The sequence below is a fragment of the Pan paniscus genome, chromosome 7 (genome assembly GCF_029289425.2).
Source record: "Pan paniscus chromosome 7, NHGRI_mPanPan1-v2.0_pri, whole genome shotgun sequence".
NCBI lineage: Eukaryota > Metazoa > Chordata > Mammalia > Primates > Hominidae > Pan > Pan paniscus.
In genome coordinates this window covers 22,395,041-22,408,239 of record NC_073256.2, presented here as the reverse complement: position 1 = coordinate 22,408,239, position 13,199 = coordinate 22,395,041, and the positions used below count along the sequence as shown (strand labels likewise).

The 13,199-nt window shown below is 43.1% G+C and overlaps 1 protein-coding gene and 1 long non-coding RNA gene across 2 annotated transcripts in view; one reads left to right on the top strand and one right to left on the bottom strand.

Moving 5' to 3' along the window:
• Nucleotides 1-11,328, bottom strand: part of LOC129395908 (uncharacterized) — a 34,075-nt gene extending 22,747 nt beyond the window's left edge. The window contains exon 1 of the long non-coding RNA XR_008623090.2: nt 5,573-11,328. This is a non-coding gene — a long non-coding RNA (uncharacterized LOC129395908). The remainder of the gene's footprint in view (nt 1-5,572) is intronic.
• Nucleotides 1-13,199, top strand: part of LOC129395909 (uncharacterized) — a 110,414-nt gene that overhangs the window by 63,874 nt on the left and 33,341 nt on the right. The window lies entirely within an intron of this gene.

Here is a 13,199-nt window from a genome sequence, read left to right as displayed (position 1 = left end):
TTTTTATGGTTTTAGGTCTAACATTTAAGTCTTTAATCCATCTTGAATTGATTTTTGTATAAGGTGTAAGGAAGAGATCCAGTTTCAGCTTTCTACATATGGCTAGCCAGTTTTTCCAGCACCATTTATTAAATAGGGAATCCTTTCCCCATTTCTTGCTTTTGCCAGGTTTGTCAAAGATCAGATAGTTGTAGATAATGCGGCATTATTTCTGAGGCCTCTGTTCTGTTCCATTGGTCTATATCTCTGTTTTGGTACCAGTACCATGCTGTTTTGGTTACTGTACCTTGTAGTATAGTTTGAAGTCAGGTAGCCTGATTCCTCCAGCTTTGTTCTTTGGCTTAGGATTGACTTGGTAATGCCAGCTCTTTTTTGGTTCCATATGAACTTTAAAGTAGTTTTTTTCCAATTCTGTGAAGAAAGTCATTGGTAGCTTGATGGGGATGGCATTGAAACTATAAATTACCTTGGGCAGTATGGCCATTTTCACGATATTGATTCTTCCTACCCATGAGCATGGAATGTTCTTCCATTTGTTTGTATCCTCTTTTATTTCGTTGAGCAGTGGTTTATAGTTCTCCTTGAAGAGGTCCTTCACATCCCTTGTAGGCTGGATTCCTAGGTATTTTATTCTCTTTGAAGCAATTGTGAATGGGAGTTCACTCATGATTTGGCTCTCTGTTTGTTATTGGTGTATAGGAATGCTTGTGATGTTTGCACATTGATTTTTATACTGAGACTTTGCAGAATTTTGCTATTTTAGTAGAGATGGGGTTTGCTGAATGCAGCCCCCAGTCACGTACTCCCTTCTTGGTCAATCGATCACGACTCTCTCACGATCACGACCCTCTCACGTGGACCCCCTTAGGGTTGTGAGCCCTTAAAAGGGACAGGAATTGCTCACTTGGGGAGCTGGGTTGTTAGAGACGTGTGCCACCACTCCCAGCTAATTTTTGCATTTTGATTAGAGACGGGGTTTCCCCATGTTGGTTGGCCAGGATAGTCTCGATCTCTTGACCTCGTGATCCGCCCACCTCGGCCTCCCATAGTGTTGGGATTACAGGTGTGAGCCACTCCACCCAGCCCAGAGAAGGCTTTTCATACTTGCTTGTCAGCCTCCTGCATCCTACTCCAGCACCTGGTGCTCACAACCTGTGGGCTGCTCTCATCCGTGATCATCTCTCCCCAGGCCTGCTGTTCCTCGAGAAAGGAAGTTGTAATGGGCAGAGTTCTAGGACAGCCCCCAAGAGAACCACTCCCTTATATCTGCTCCCTGTATCATCTCTTCTTGAGTGTGTGCAGAGCTTGTGATTTGGCCAAGGGGAAGGAATTTTGCAAATGTGATTATGGTCACACTTGCTTTGTTAAGCACATTTGCTCAGCTGACTTTGAGTTCATCCAAAGCAGGATTATCTTAGGTGGGCCAGACCTAATCAGGTGAGTCTTTTAAAGGTGAAGTTTCAGAGATTCAACCCTTAGCCTCCAAGGAGACATAAATGGCCATGCTGTGAACTGTCTTTGGAGGTGGCAGCTCTAGGAGCTGAGGGCCTTCGTTCAACAATTGCAAGAAATTGAATTCGGTCCACAAACTGAATCAGCTTGGAAGAGGACACTGAGCATCTGATGAGACCCCAGCTGACACTCTGTTTGCAGTATTGTGACCCTGAATAGAAGACCCAGTTAAACCCTGCCCAGACCCTTGGCTCATGGAAACAGATAATAACTGGGTGGTGTTTTAAGCTGCTCAGTTTGCACTGGTAAATCCACCAACAGGAAAGTAATATAGAAGTTAAATGGGCCAGGCATGGTGGCTCATGCCTGTAATCCCAACATTTTGGGAGGCTAAGGTGGGTGGATCACAAGGTCAGGAGGTCGAGACCATCCTGGCCAACATGGTAAAACCACGTCTCTACTAAAAATACAAAAATTAGCCAGGCGTGGTGGCGCGCACCTGTAGTCCCAGCTACACAGGAGACTGAGGCAAGGGAATCACTTGAACCCAGGAGGTGGAGGTTGCAGTGACCCGGGACCATGCCACTGCACTCCAACCTGGGCAACAGAGAGAGACTCAATCCCAAAAAAAAAAAAAAAAAAAAAAAAAATGAATACTTTTGACCATTGATGGAAGTTGCTTTCATTCCCTCTTACTTAATCATCTTCATCTTAGCCCTGAAAGAGGGATGCTTCAACCCCATTTGTAACAAGTGAGGCTGAGGCTCAGGAAAGTGATAGAATTTAGCAAAGTCCACCTTGCTACCTGGTGGCCCCAGCTAGAACTCTGCCCCAGGTCCATATACCTAAAGTCATTACAGCGTCCACTAAAATTTTGCCCCTCTCTCGATGCCTTCCTCTTTAGAAGCCTGTTCCTTCAGGGATAGATCCCAACTCAGTGTTACAAGATACTGAACTCCGATTTTCACAAAATATAATAACTGCCCCCCAAAATTAATAATAGTATTTTTGAGCTGGGCACGGCGGTTCATACCTGTAATCCCAGCACTTTGGGAGGCTGAGGTGTGCGGATCATGAGGTCAAGAGTTCGAGAGCATCCTGGACAACATGGTGAAACCCCGTCTCTACTAAAAATACAAAAATTAACTGGGAGTGGTAGCAGGCATCTGTAATCCCAGCTACTCGGGAGGCTGAGGCAGGAGAATCGCTTGAACCCAGCAGGCAGAGGTTGCAGTGAGCCGAGATTGCACCACTGCACTCCAGCCTGGCAACAGAGCAAGACTCCGTCTCAAAAAAAAAAAAAAAAAAAAAAAAAAAAAGTATGTTTGAGTCCTTATGTGTCAACCACTGGGCTATCCCAACACAAATAGCTATTATGATTATGATTAGTTTTTCCATTTTATTGATGAGGAAACCAACACATAGAAAGGTAAAGGAACTTGTCAAAAGTGACGGTCACACAGCCAAAGAGCTGTAGAAGCAGCACAGGAATCCCAGCAAACTCACAGCCAAGCTCTGCTTTTCACCTTCACATCATACAGTCCTCAGACTAAAACCCTAACTCTGAACTTCCAAATCAAAAATCATACTCAAGGCCAGGCGCGGCGGCTCACGCCTGTCATCTCAGCACTTTGGGAGGCCGAGGCAGGTGGATCACCTGAGGTCAGGAGTTCCAGACCAGCCAGGCCAACAAGGTGAAACCCCATCTCTACTAAAAATACAAAACTTACCCAGGCGTGGTGGTGGGTGTCTGTAATCCCAGCATTTTGGGAGGCTGAGGCATGAAAATCACTTGAACCCAGGAGGCAGAAGTTGCAGCGATCCATGATCATGCCACTGCACTCCAGCCTGGACAAGAGAGTGAGACTCTGTCTCAAAAAAAAAAAAAAAGAAAAAAAAATTGTGCTTAATAATAGCTTGGAAGTGCACATATCTTCTGTGAAGTTTGATGGACTACAATTAGCTTCAAAACACAAATAAGTAACTGTGTTTAAATGAGGCCTTCTGTGTAATATCTAGGGAAAATCAATGTGGCTATTCATATTTTGTTTCCCCTTCCAGGCACAGAGAAGTTGCCCATGACTCTGTGATCCGTTTTGTCCAATGAACCATGAGCAGCAGCAACTTGAGTCACCTCCAGCTGGAAGTGTTAAGAGGCTCTATGATCCACCACATTCCCTTTCCCCTGAAGTGGTGATCAAGGACACATGCAGAGATGGGGCTTTTGTCAGCCTGGATCCCTGAGTGAACACAATGAACAGACCACCCCACAATGCCCTAACACAGCCCAGACATGCTACGTGACCAAGAATAAGCCTCACTGTGGCCAGGCATGGTGGCTCATGCCTGTCATCCCAGCACTTTGGCAGGCTAAGGCGGGCGGATCATTTGAGGTCAGGAGTTCAAGACCAACCTGGCTAACATGGTGAAATCCTGTCTCTACTAAGTACAAAAATTAGCCAGACAGTGGTGGCATGGGCCTGTAATCCCAGCTACTCAGGAGGCAGGAGAATCACTTGAGTTTGGAAGGCAGAGGTTGCAGTGAGCTGAGATTGCACCACTGCACTCTAGTCTGGGTGACAGAGTGAGACCCTGTCTCAGAAACAAACAAAGAAATACCTCACTGCATGAGGCCACTGAGATTTGGGGATTGTTGTTACTGCACCAGAACCCAAATCATCCTGACCGCTAGGGTGTCCTAACTAGGGTTTCTTACCAAAAGCAAAGGCATTTTTAAAGTTCGTGACATTTAAACAAAAGAGCAAATACCAATATCTACCACTTTGTCAGGCTAAAAAACCCAAACAAAGCCAACAGCCAGAAGTTAAAATAAACAGATCATTAGGTTGAAAATAGAACTGTCAAAACAGGAACAATTGAATTCATTTAGTGATTGCAAAGAACATCAGGCAAGACACAGGTATGGTCATCATAACATTTATCACATGCTTAATTGCATATGTTTGACTAAGAAAAACACAAAGTATTTAAGCTCATCTGTAGTTCAAAGTGCCTATCCGTGAATTTATCTATTCATCCTGATTTATTTATTGAGCAACTCTTTTGTGCCAGTCACTGTGCTGTGTTGTGGGAAGTCAGGGACCCCAAACGGAGGGACCAGCTGAAGCCATGACAGAAGAACGTGGATTATGAAGATTTTATGGACATTTATTAGTTCCCCAAATTAATACTTTTGTAATTTCTTATGCCTGTCTTTACTGCAATCTCTAAACACAAATTGTAAAGATTTCATGGACACTTATCACTTCCCCAATCAATACCCTTGTGATTTCCTATGCCTGTCATTACTTTAATCTCTTAATCCTGTCAGTCGAGAAGGATGTATATCGTCTCAGGACCTGTAATAATTGCGTTAAGTACATAAATTGTACAGCATGTGTGTTTCAGCAATATGAAATGTGGGCACCCTGAAAAAAGAACAGGATAACAGCAATTGTTCAGGGAATTAGAGAGATAACCTTAAACTCTGATCGCCGGTGAGCCAGGCAGAACAGAACCATATTTCTCTTCTTTCAAAAGCAAATGGGAGAAATATCGCTGAATTCCATTTCTCAGCATGGAACGTCCCTGAGAAAGAGAATGCGCACCTAGGGGTAGGTCTCTGAACTGGCCCCCCGGGGCGTACCTGTCTCTTATGGTCGAGATTGCAGAGGTGAAATAAACTCGTCTCCCATAGCGCTCCCAGGCTTATTAGGAAGAGAAAATTCCCGCCTAATAATCTTTGGTCAGACGGGTTGATCTCAAAACCCTGTCTCCTGATAAGATGTTATCAATGACAATGGTGCCAAAACTTCATTAGCAATTTTAATTTCACTTCGGTCCTCTGGTCCTGTGATCTCGCCCTGTCTCCACTTGCCTTGTGATATTCTATTACCCTGTTTAGTACTTGATGTCTGTCACCCACACCTATTCATATGCTCCCTCCCCTTTTGAAACTCCCTAACAAAAACTTGCTGGTTTTTGTGGCTTGTGGGGCATCACGGATCCTACCAATGTGTGATGTCTCCCCCAACGCCCAGCTTTAAATTTTCTCCCTTTTGTACTCTGTCCTTTTATTTCTCAAGCCAGTCGACTCTTAGGAATATGGAAAAGAACTTACGTGATTATCGGGGCAGGTCCCCCGATATCTGGCGCCCACGTGGTCTTTCTTTTTTCCTAAGTGCATGAGGAAACCGGATTCCCTTTGGTAGGTGCGGTGAAACGTCAATCGGCTTGGTCCACAGATAAGCGTGTTCAACTCCCCGACGAGTGGTGAGTAATCTGTGTAAGGTCTGGGTTAACTATGGGTCATGTGTAATCTAACAAACTCCTGTTAAAACCGGTAACCATGAAAAATATGATCACTCTATTCAAGGCAGTAGAAAAATACTGTTCTTGGTTTCCTGAAATAGGAACGGTGTATATAAAATTGTGTGATTGTGTCCGTAAAGCATTCCGAAAACTGGTCTCGGCCGGGTATTATGTTCCCATCACTGTTTGGGGTGCTTGGTGCGTGCCATCTTCGTGGCTTGCCAATCTCGTGAACCCCTGCAGTTGCCGCAGTTTTCTGCCTTTTCCTCAGTTTCTCTGCCTTTTTCTCAACCTTCCTCTCCCACATGGCCTTCGTTCAGACTCTCCCTTCAGCTACTCCTCCCCTACCTAACGATTCTGAAAATTTGATTTCTAACTGGTAACTTTGGCTTAAAGTTTCCCCCTACTTTTCTTACTTCTTCTCACGAAAAGCTGGTACTTCAAACTCCTGGGGCTGTGACTCACAAAGCCCGGTACCATAAATATGCTAATTCTTCTCTCTTCAAACCTCCAGCATTAAATAATGGCTCTGGGACCAAACTACAATTTACTTGTCATTCTCCAGGCCCTCCCCCATCCACTACAGCCCCTCACCCTCCTGTCGTTTCAGTTCCTCAACCAGTCTGCGTCGATATGCGCCGCTCAATCTTACCTTTTTAAAAACAATTTAAGGATGCTTGTACTCAGTATGGTCCTACTTTTCCTTATGTTCAAATGGTATTGCACACTTTTTATACTGAGGTCGTTTTGCTTCCTTCAGACTGTGATCTTTTGGCAAAAAGCTGTTCTAAGTCCATCTCAGCCTGGTGGTCAGAGGAGGCCTGTTTACAGGCTCAGCTAAATCGGAGTAATGACATTCTAATTACTCAGGCTCAGCTCATAGGCTCCGATAGTTTCTCTGATGCTTATGCCCAATTAAACTTTGATACTCTTACCACAGAACAAGTAACAAAAGTGTGTATGAGAGCTTGGGATAAATTACACTCCCCAGCCCAAGCTCCTGTTTCTTTTACTACTGTTCAACAAGCTCAATTGCTTTTACTACCTAATATCCTTTTAAACAAAGGAGATAAGACAAGTGGCCCTGGGATTCAGCAGTGGCCGCTTTCTAAAGAAAAACTGGAGGCTTTAAATCAATTGGTTTCTGAGCAGTTACAACTTGGAAATGTGGAACCTTCTCTTTCCCCTTGGAATTCCCCTGTGTTTCTAGTAAAAAAGAAATCAGGCAAATGGCGGATGGTAACCGATTTAAGGGCCATTAATGCTGTAATTAAACCTATGGGGGCCGTACAACACGGCATGCCTGCCCCTGCTTTAATACCTAAAGATTGGCCTCTCATACTTATTGATCTTAAAGAGTTTTTTTTTTTCATATCGCTTTACATAAATCGGATTGTGAAAAATTTGCTTTTACTGTACCATCTATCAATAATCAGGAGCCTGTAGCTCATTATCAATGGAAAGTACTTCCTCAGGGAATGCTAAATAGCCCTACAATCTGCCAGCTTTATGTTGGACAAGTGCTTTCACCAGTTTGAGCCCGATTTCCCGAGGCCTATATTCTTCATTATATTGATGATATTTTAAGTTCTGCCCCCACTGATAAAAAATTAATTGACTGTTACCAAATTTTGAGCCGCTGTGTTACAGAGGCTGGGTTACACATTACTCAGGATAAAATTCAACAGACCACTCCTGTTCAATATTTAGGAATGGTGGTCGATAAACAATGTATTCAACCTCAAAAAATTCAAATTAGGAGAGATTCTTTAAAAATTTTAAATGACTTCCAAAAACTTTTGGGTAACATTAATTATTTAAGACCTACTTTAGGCATTCCGACCTATGTACTGGATCTGGAATTTGTAGAGGAAACAATCCAGACTGCCCAGTTATCTAGAGTACAGACATTTCAGCCTTTTCAGCTTCTGGTTTTTGCTTCATTACACTCTCCTACTGGACTAATAGTTCAACATAATGATTTAGTGGAATGGTGTTTTCTTCCTCATTCTGTGTCAAAAACTTTATCTAGACCAAATAGCCATATTAATTGGACAGGTTCGGTGCAGAATACTTCAAATTTCTGGATTTGATCCAAGTGTAATTGTAGTTCCTTTACATCAGCTCGAAGTTCAAGCTGCCTTTCAGCATTCTGTACTGTGGCAAATTCACTTGGCTGATTTTATTGGTGTTATTTACGATCATTATCCAAAAAAACAAATTGTTTGATTTTATAAAAATAACGTCTTGGGTGGTTCCTCGATTAACCAAAAATCAACCCATTCCTGAGGCCGTTACAGTATTCACTGATGGCTCTGGTAATGGCAATGCTGGCTATATAGGTCCTGCAGACAAACTTCTTTCTACCTCTTATACTTCTGTTCAAAAGGCGGAGTTAATTGCTGTGATTACTGCCTTACAGGATTTCCCCAAACCTTTAAATATTGTCTCTTATTCTACTTAACGTGGGGAAGAGGATATGCTTGTGTTTCACCAGGAGATCATCAATCCCCTGTCTGGGTACCCACCAGAAGACTCAAGCTTCTTGTGAATACTGACAATCAAAACCACAGTGAAGAGACGTCTGTGTCAGAGACTGCCTTCAGATGTGGTGAGATCTGTGCCGACTCCTCAGAAACAGGCACACCAAATCACAATGGGTGTAAATCAATCCTCCCTGATGACAGTGGAGACCCATCTAACTAATCACACTTCTCCTGATTACCTTTCTTTTTCTCCTTACAAACCTAAATATCTCACCATTTCTATTAGCCTGAAAATAACATCCCTCTGTTCTTCTCTTTCTCCTTCAGCACTCCATCTCGCTTACACTAGGTTTTATTTAATGATTCTCCTCCTTATACTTTCTGTCTCACCAGTTTCCTCTCACACTGATTTACCTGCTACACATAATTATTCTTCTTGGGCTTAGGTGCCTTTTCCTCCACTTATTCGCCCTCTCACCCGGATAGATGCTCCCGCAGAAATCTACACTAACGATAGTGTGTGGATGCCTGGAGCCATAGACGACCCTTGCCCTGCTCAACCAGGAGAAGAAGGCACTGCATTTAATGTTACCATGGGTTATAAATAACCCCCTCTGTGCCTCGGACATGCACCTGGTTGCATCCATCTAGAAACTCAGTTCTGGGCTGCTTATCTTTCAGAAACATCAGCTACAGATAAAATGGGACATTTGGCCTCTGGCCTCTCCCTTTCTCCTTTACAACAAATGAAAGGAGGAGTAATGGGAGGTACCCCATACTTTCAGTATAAACCTGCAGGAAAACCATGCCCTAAACATTTTGAGGGACCATCTAAAACTTTAATTTGGGAAGATTGTGTTAACTCACATGCAGTAATATTAAAAAATGACTCATATGGTTTAGTAATAGACTGGGCACCAAAGCGCTATTTAAAAAACAATTGCTCCTCTGTGGAAGGGAATGCCTGGAGGCTACTTATTTTATTTCTTATCAGGAGAAAGAGAATCATCATTCTACTTTGCATTCAAGGATCAGCTCATTCTTTCCCTTAAAATGGGAAGATAAAGGCATTACCCCCGCCCCCCACCAGGCCTCCTATGATACTCCCTATTCTGAGCCCAGAACACCCAGAACTTTGGAAATTGGCTATTGCCACGTCTGGACTGCGAGTATGGGAAGGAAAAACTATTTTGACTGTTGTTCCCACTACCGTCCCACTCTCTCAGTATCAACGTAGACCCAGACATTCTGCTTTACTTACCTCCTACCTGACTGTTCCCATACAGAGTTGTGTTGAGCCTCCTTACATGCTATTGGTAGGAAATATCAAAATTTGGATGAATAATCAAGCTGTCCAATGCGTCAATTGTCATCTATACATTTGTATTAACTCCCATTTTGACTCCAGGAAAAGTGTAAAGTTGGTTCGAGCTTGAGAAGGAATCTGGATTCCGATAACTTTACCTAGACCTTGGGAATCCTCCCCCTCAATACATTTAATTAATGAAGTGGTACAACGAATTCTAAAAAGATCTAAGATATTTGTTTTCACTTTAATCGCTGTTATCATGGGCCTAATTACAGTCACTGCAATGGCCACCACTGCCGGAATGGAATTACACCAGTCTATTCAAACGGCTCATTTTGTTAATGATTGGCAAGCCAACTCCACCCAAATGTGGAATTCTCAACAAGGCATCGATCAAAGATTGGCAAAGCAAATTAATGATTTAAGACATTCTGTTATTTGGCTTGGAGATCAGGTAATGAGTCTGGAACATCGCATGCAAATGCAGTGCGATTGGAATACTTTGGATTTCTGCATCACCCCTATTCCTATAACGAGACTGATCATTCATGGGAAATGGTCAAAGGACACCTTCTAGGTAGAAAAGATAATTTATCATTGAAAACTACTAAATTAAAAAAACAAATTTTTGAAGCCTCCCAAGCTCACTTATCCATCGTGCCTAGAGCTCAGGCGTTAGATCAGGTGGCAGAAAATCTTTATGGATTAAACCCCACAACTTGGATTAAATCTACTGGGGGCTCCACTGTAGTAAATTTTGGAATTATGTTTCTCTGCTTAATCGGCTTGCTTTTAGTGTGCCGTACCAGTCAAGTAATCCTGTGTCAAAATCGAGAGAACGAACAAGCCTTCATCGCCATGGCACATTTATATAAAAAGAAAGGGAGAGATGTTGCGGGAAGTCAGGACCCCAAACGGAGGGACCGGCTGAAGCCATGACAGAAGAACGTGGATTATGAAGATTTTATGGACATTTATTAGTTCCCCAAATTAATACTTTTGTAATTTCTTATGCCTGTCTTTACTGCAATCTCTAAACATAAATTGTGAAGATTTCATGGACACTTATCACTTCCCCAATCAATACCCTTGTGATTTCCTATGCCTGTCATTAATCTCTTAATCGTGTCAGTCGAGAAGGATGTATATCGTCTCAGGACCTGTAATAATTGCGTTAAGTACATAAATTGTACAGCATGTGTGTTTGAGCAATATGAAATGTGGGCACCCTGAAAAAAGAACAGGATAACAGCAATTGTTCAGGGAATTAGAGAGATAACCTTAAACTCTGACCGCCGGTGAGCCAGGCAGAACAGAACCATATTTCCCTTCTTTCAAAAGCAAATGGGAGAAATATCGTTGAATTCCTTTTCTCAGCATGGAACGTCCCTGAGAAAGAGAATGCGCACCTAGGGGTAGGTCTCTGAACTGGCCCCCCGGGGCGTACCTGTCTCTTATGGTCGAGATTGCAGAGGTGAAATAAACTCCAGTCTCCCATAGCACTCCCAGGCTTATTAGGAAGAGAAAATTCCCGCCTAATAAACTTTGGAATAAACTTTGGTCAGACGGGTTGATCTCAAAACCCTGTCTCCTGATAAGATGTTATCAATGACAATGGTGCCAAAACTTTATTAGCAATTTTAATTTCACTTCCGTCCTGTGGTCCTGTGATCTCACCCTGTCTCCACTTGCCTTGTGATATTCTATTACCCTGTTAAGTACTTGATGTCTGTCACCCACACCTATTCATATGCTCTCTCCCCTTTTGAAACTCCCTAATAAAAACTTGCTGGTTTTTGTGGCTTGTGGGGCATCATGGATCGTACCAATGTGTGATGTCTCCCCCGGATGCCCAGCTTTAAAATTTCTCTCTTTTGTACTCTGTCCTTTTATTTCTCAAGCCACTCGGCACTTAGGAAAATAGAAAAGAACCGAGTTGATGATCAGGGCAGGTCTCCCGATAGTGTTGGGTGGTGGTAATGCAATGATGAAGATGGCAGGCATGCCTCTGCCCTCCAGGAGTTTCTAGGATACAGAGGGGGACAAACAAAAATAAGTAAATCCATGAAAGAAGTATAGGTGGAACCTGCCACCAATATTTCAATGTAGGTTCTTTCTATTTTCCATAAGTGTCAGCCAGCTGAGAAATAAAGAGAGACACTACAAAGAGAGGAATTTTACAACTGGGCTTCTGTGGGTGACATTACACATCAGTAGGACCGTGATGCCCCCCTGAGTCTCACATGAGCAAGTTTTTATTAAGGGCTTCAAAAGGGAAGGGGGTGTAAGAACAGGGAGTAGGTACAAAGGTCACATGCTTCAAAGGGCAAAAAGCAGAACTACTACTAAGGGTCTAACAAAGATCACGTGCTTCTGAGGGAACAGGACAAAGCACAAAAGCAGAACTACTGATAAGGGTCCAGCAAAGATCACAAAGCAAAGGGCAAAAGCAGAACCACTGATAAGGGTCTATGTTCATTCACGCATGTATTGTCTTGATAAACATCTTAAACAACAGAAAACAGGGTTCAAGAGCAGGGCACCAGGCTGACCACAGATATATCAGGGCGGAGTTTTTCTCCACCCTAGTAAGCCTTTGGGTACTGCAGGAGACCAGGGCGTATCTCAGTCCTTATCTCAACCGCATAAGACAGACATTCCCAGAGCGGCCATTTATAGAACTTCCCCCAGGAATGCATACCTTTCCCAGGGTATTACTATTAATATTCCTTGCTAGGAAAAGAATTTAGCGATATCTCTCCTACTTGCACATCCATTTATAGACTCTCTGCAAGAAGAAACATATGGCTCTTTTTGCCCAACCCTGCAGGCAGTCAGACCTTATGGTTGTCTTCCTTTGTTCCCTAAAAATTGCTGTTATTCTCTTTTTCAAGGTGCACTGATTTCATGTTGTTGAAATACACATGTTTTACAATCAATTTGTACAGCTAACACAGTTATCACAGTGGTCCTGAGGTGATGTACATCCTTAGCTTATGAATATAACAGAATTAAGAGATTAAAGACAGGCATAAGAAATTATAAAAGTATTATTTGGGAACTGATAAATGTCCATGAAATCTTCACCATTTATGTTCCTCTGCCATGGCTCCAGCCAGTCCCTCTCCATTTGGGGTCCCTGACTTCCCACAACAGGAAACAATAAGAGGTTAAGGTGGAGAAGAGCAGAGTCAGGGAAGAGCTGCCTGTGGAAGCACCATTTTAGCTGACACCTAAAGGATGGTCTAATTTGGGGAGGTGCAGAGGAAAATCATTCCAGGCTGAAGCAGCAAGTGCAAAGGCCCTGTTGTGGAAAAAAGTTTGAAAGTCCAAGAAAACAAAAGGAGGCCATAGTGGCTGAAATAGAGTAGGCTAAGGGCAGGAGATAGGAGAGGGCTGGAGAGGTGGCAGGAACAGGCAGAAGACTCGGGGTCTCGATTTTATTCTATGTACCATGGGCAGGAAAGGCAGGGATGAGACTCAATGGACGCCTTAAGATCACTGAAGCTGCCAGGTAGGAAATGGATTGCTGAGCATGGAGAGCAGATGCAGAATACCAGTTAAGACCAGTTAGGAGGTTGCTGTAGCCCAGCTGAGATAGCAGTGTCCTAGGCAAAGATAATGACAGTGAAGCTACAGAG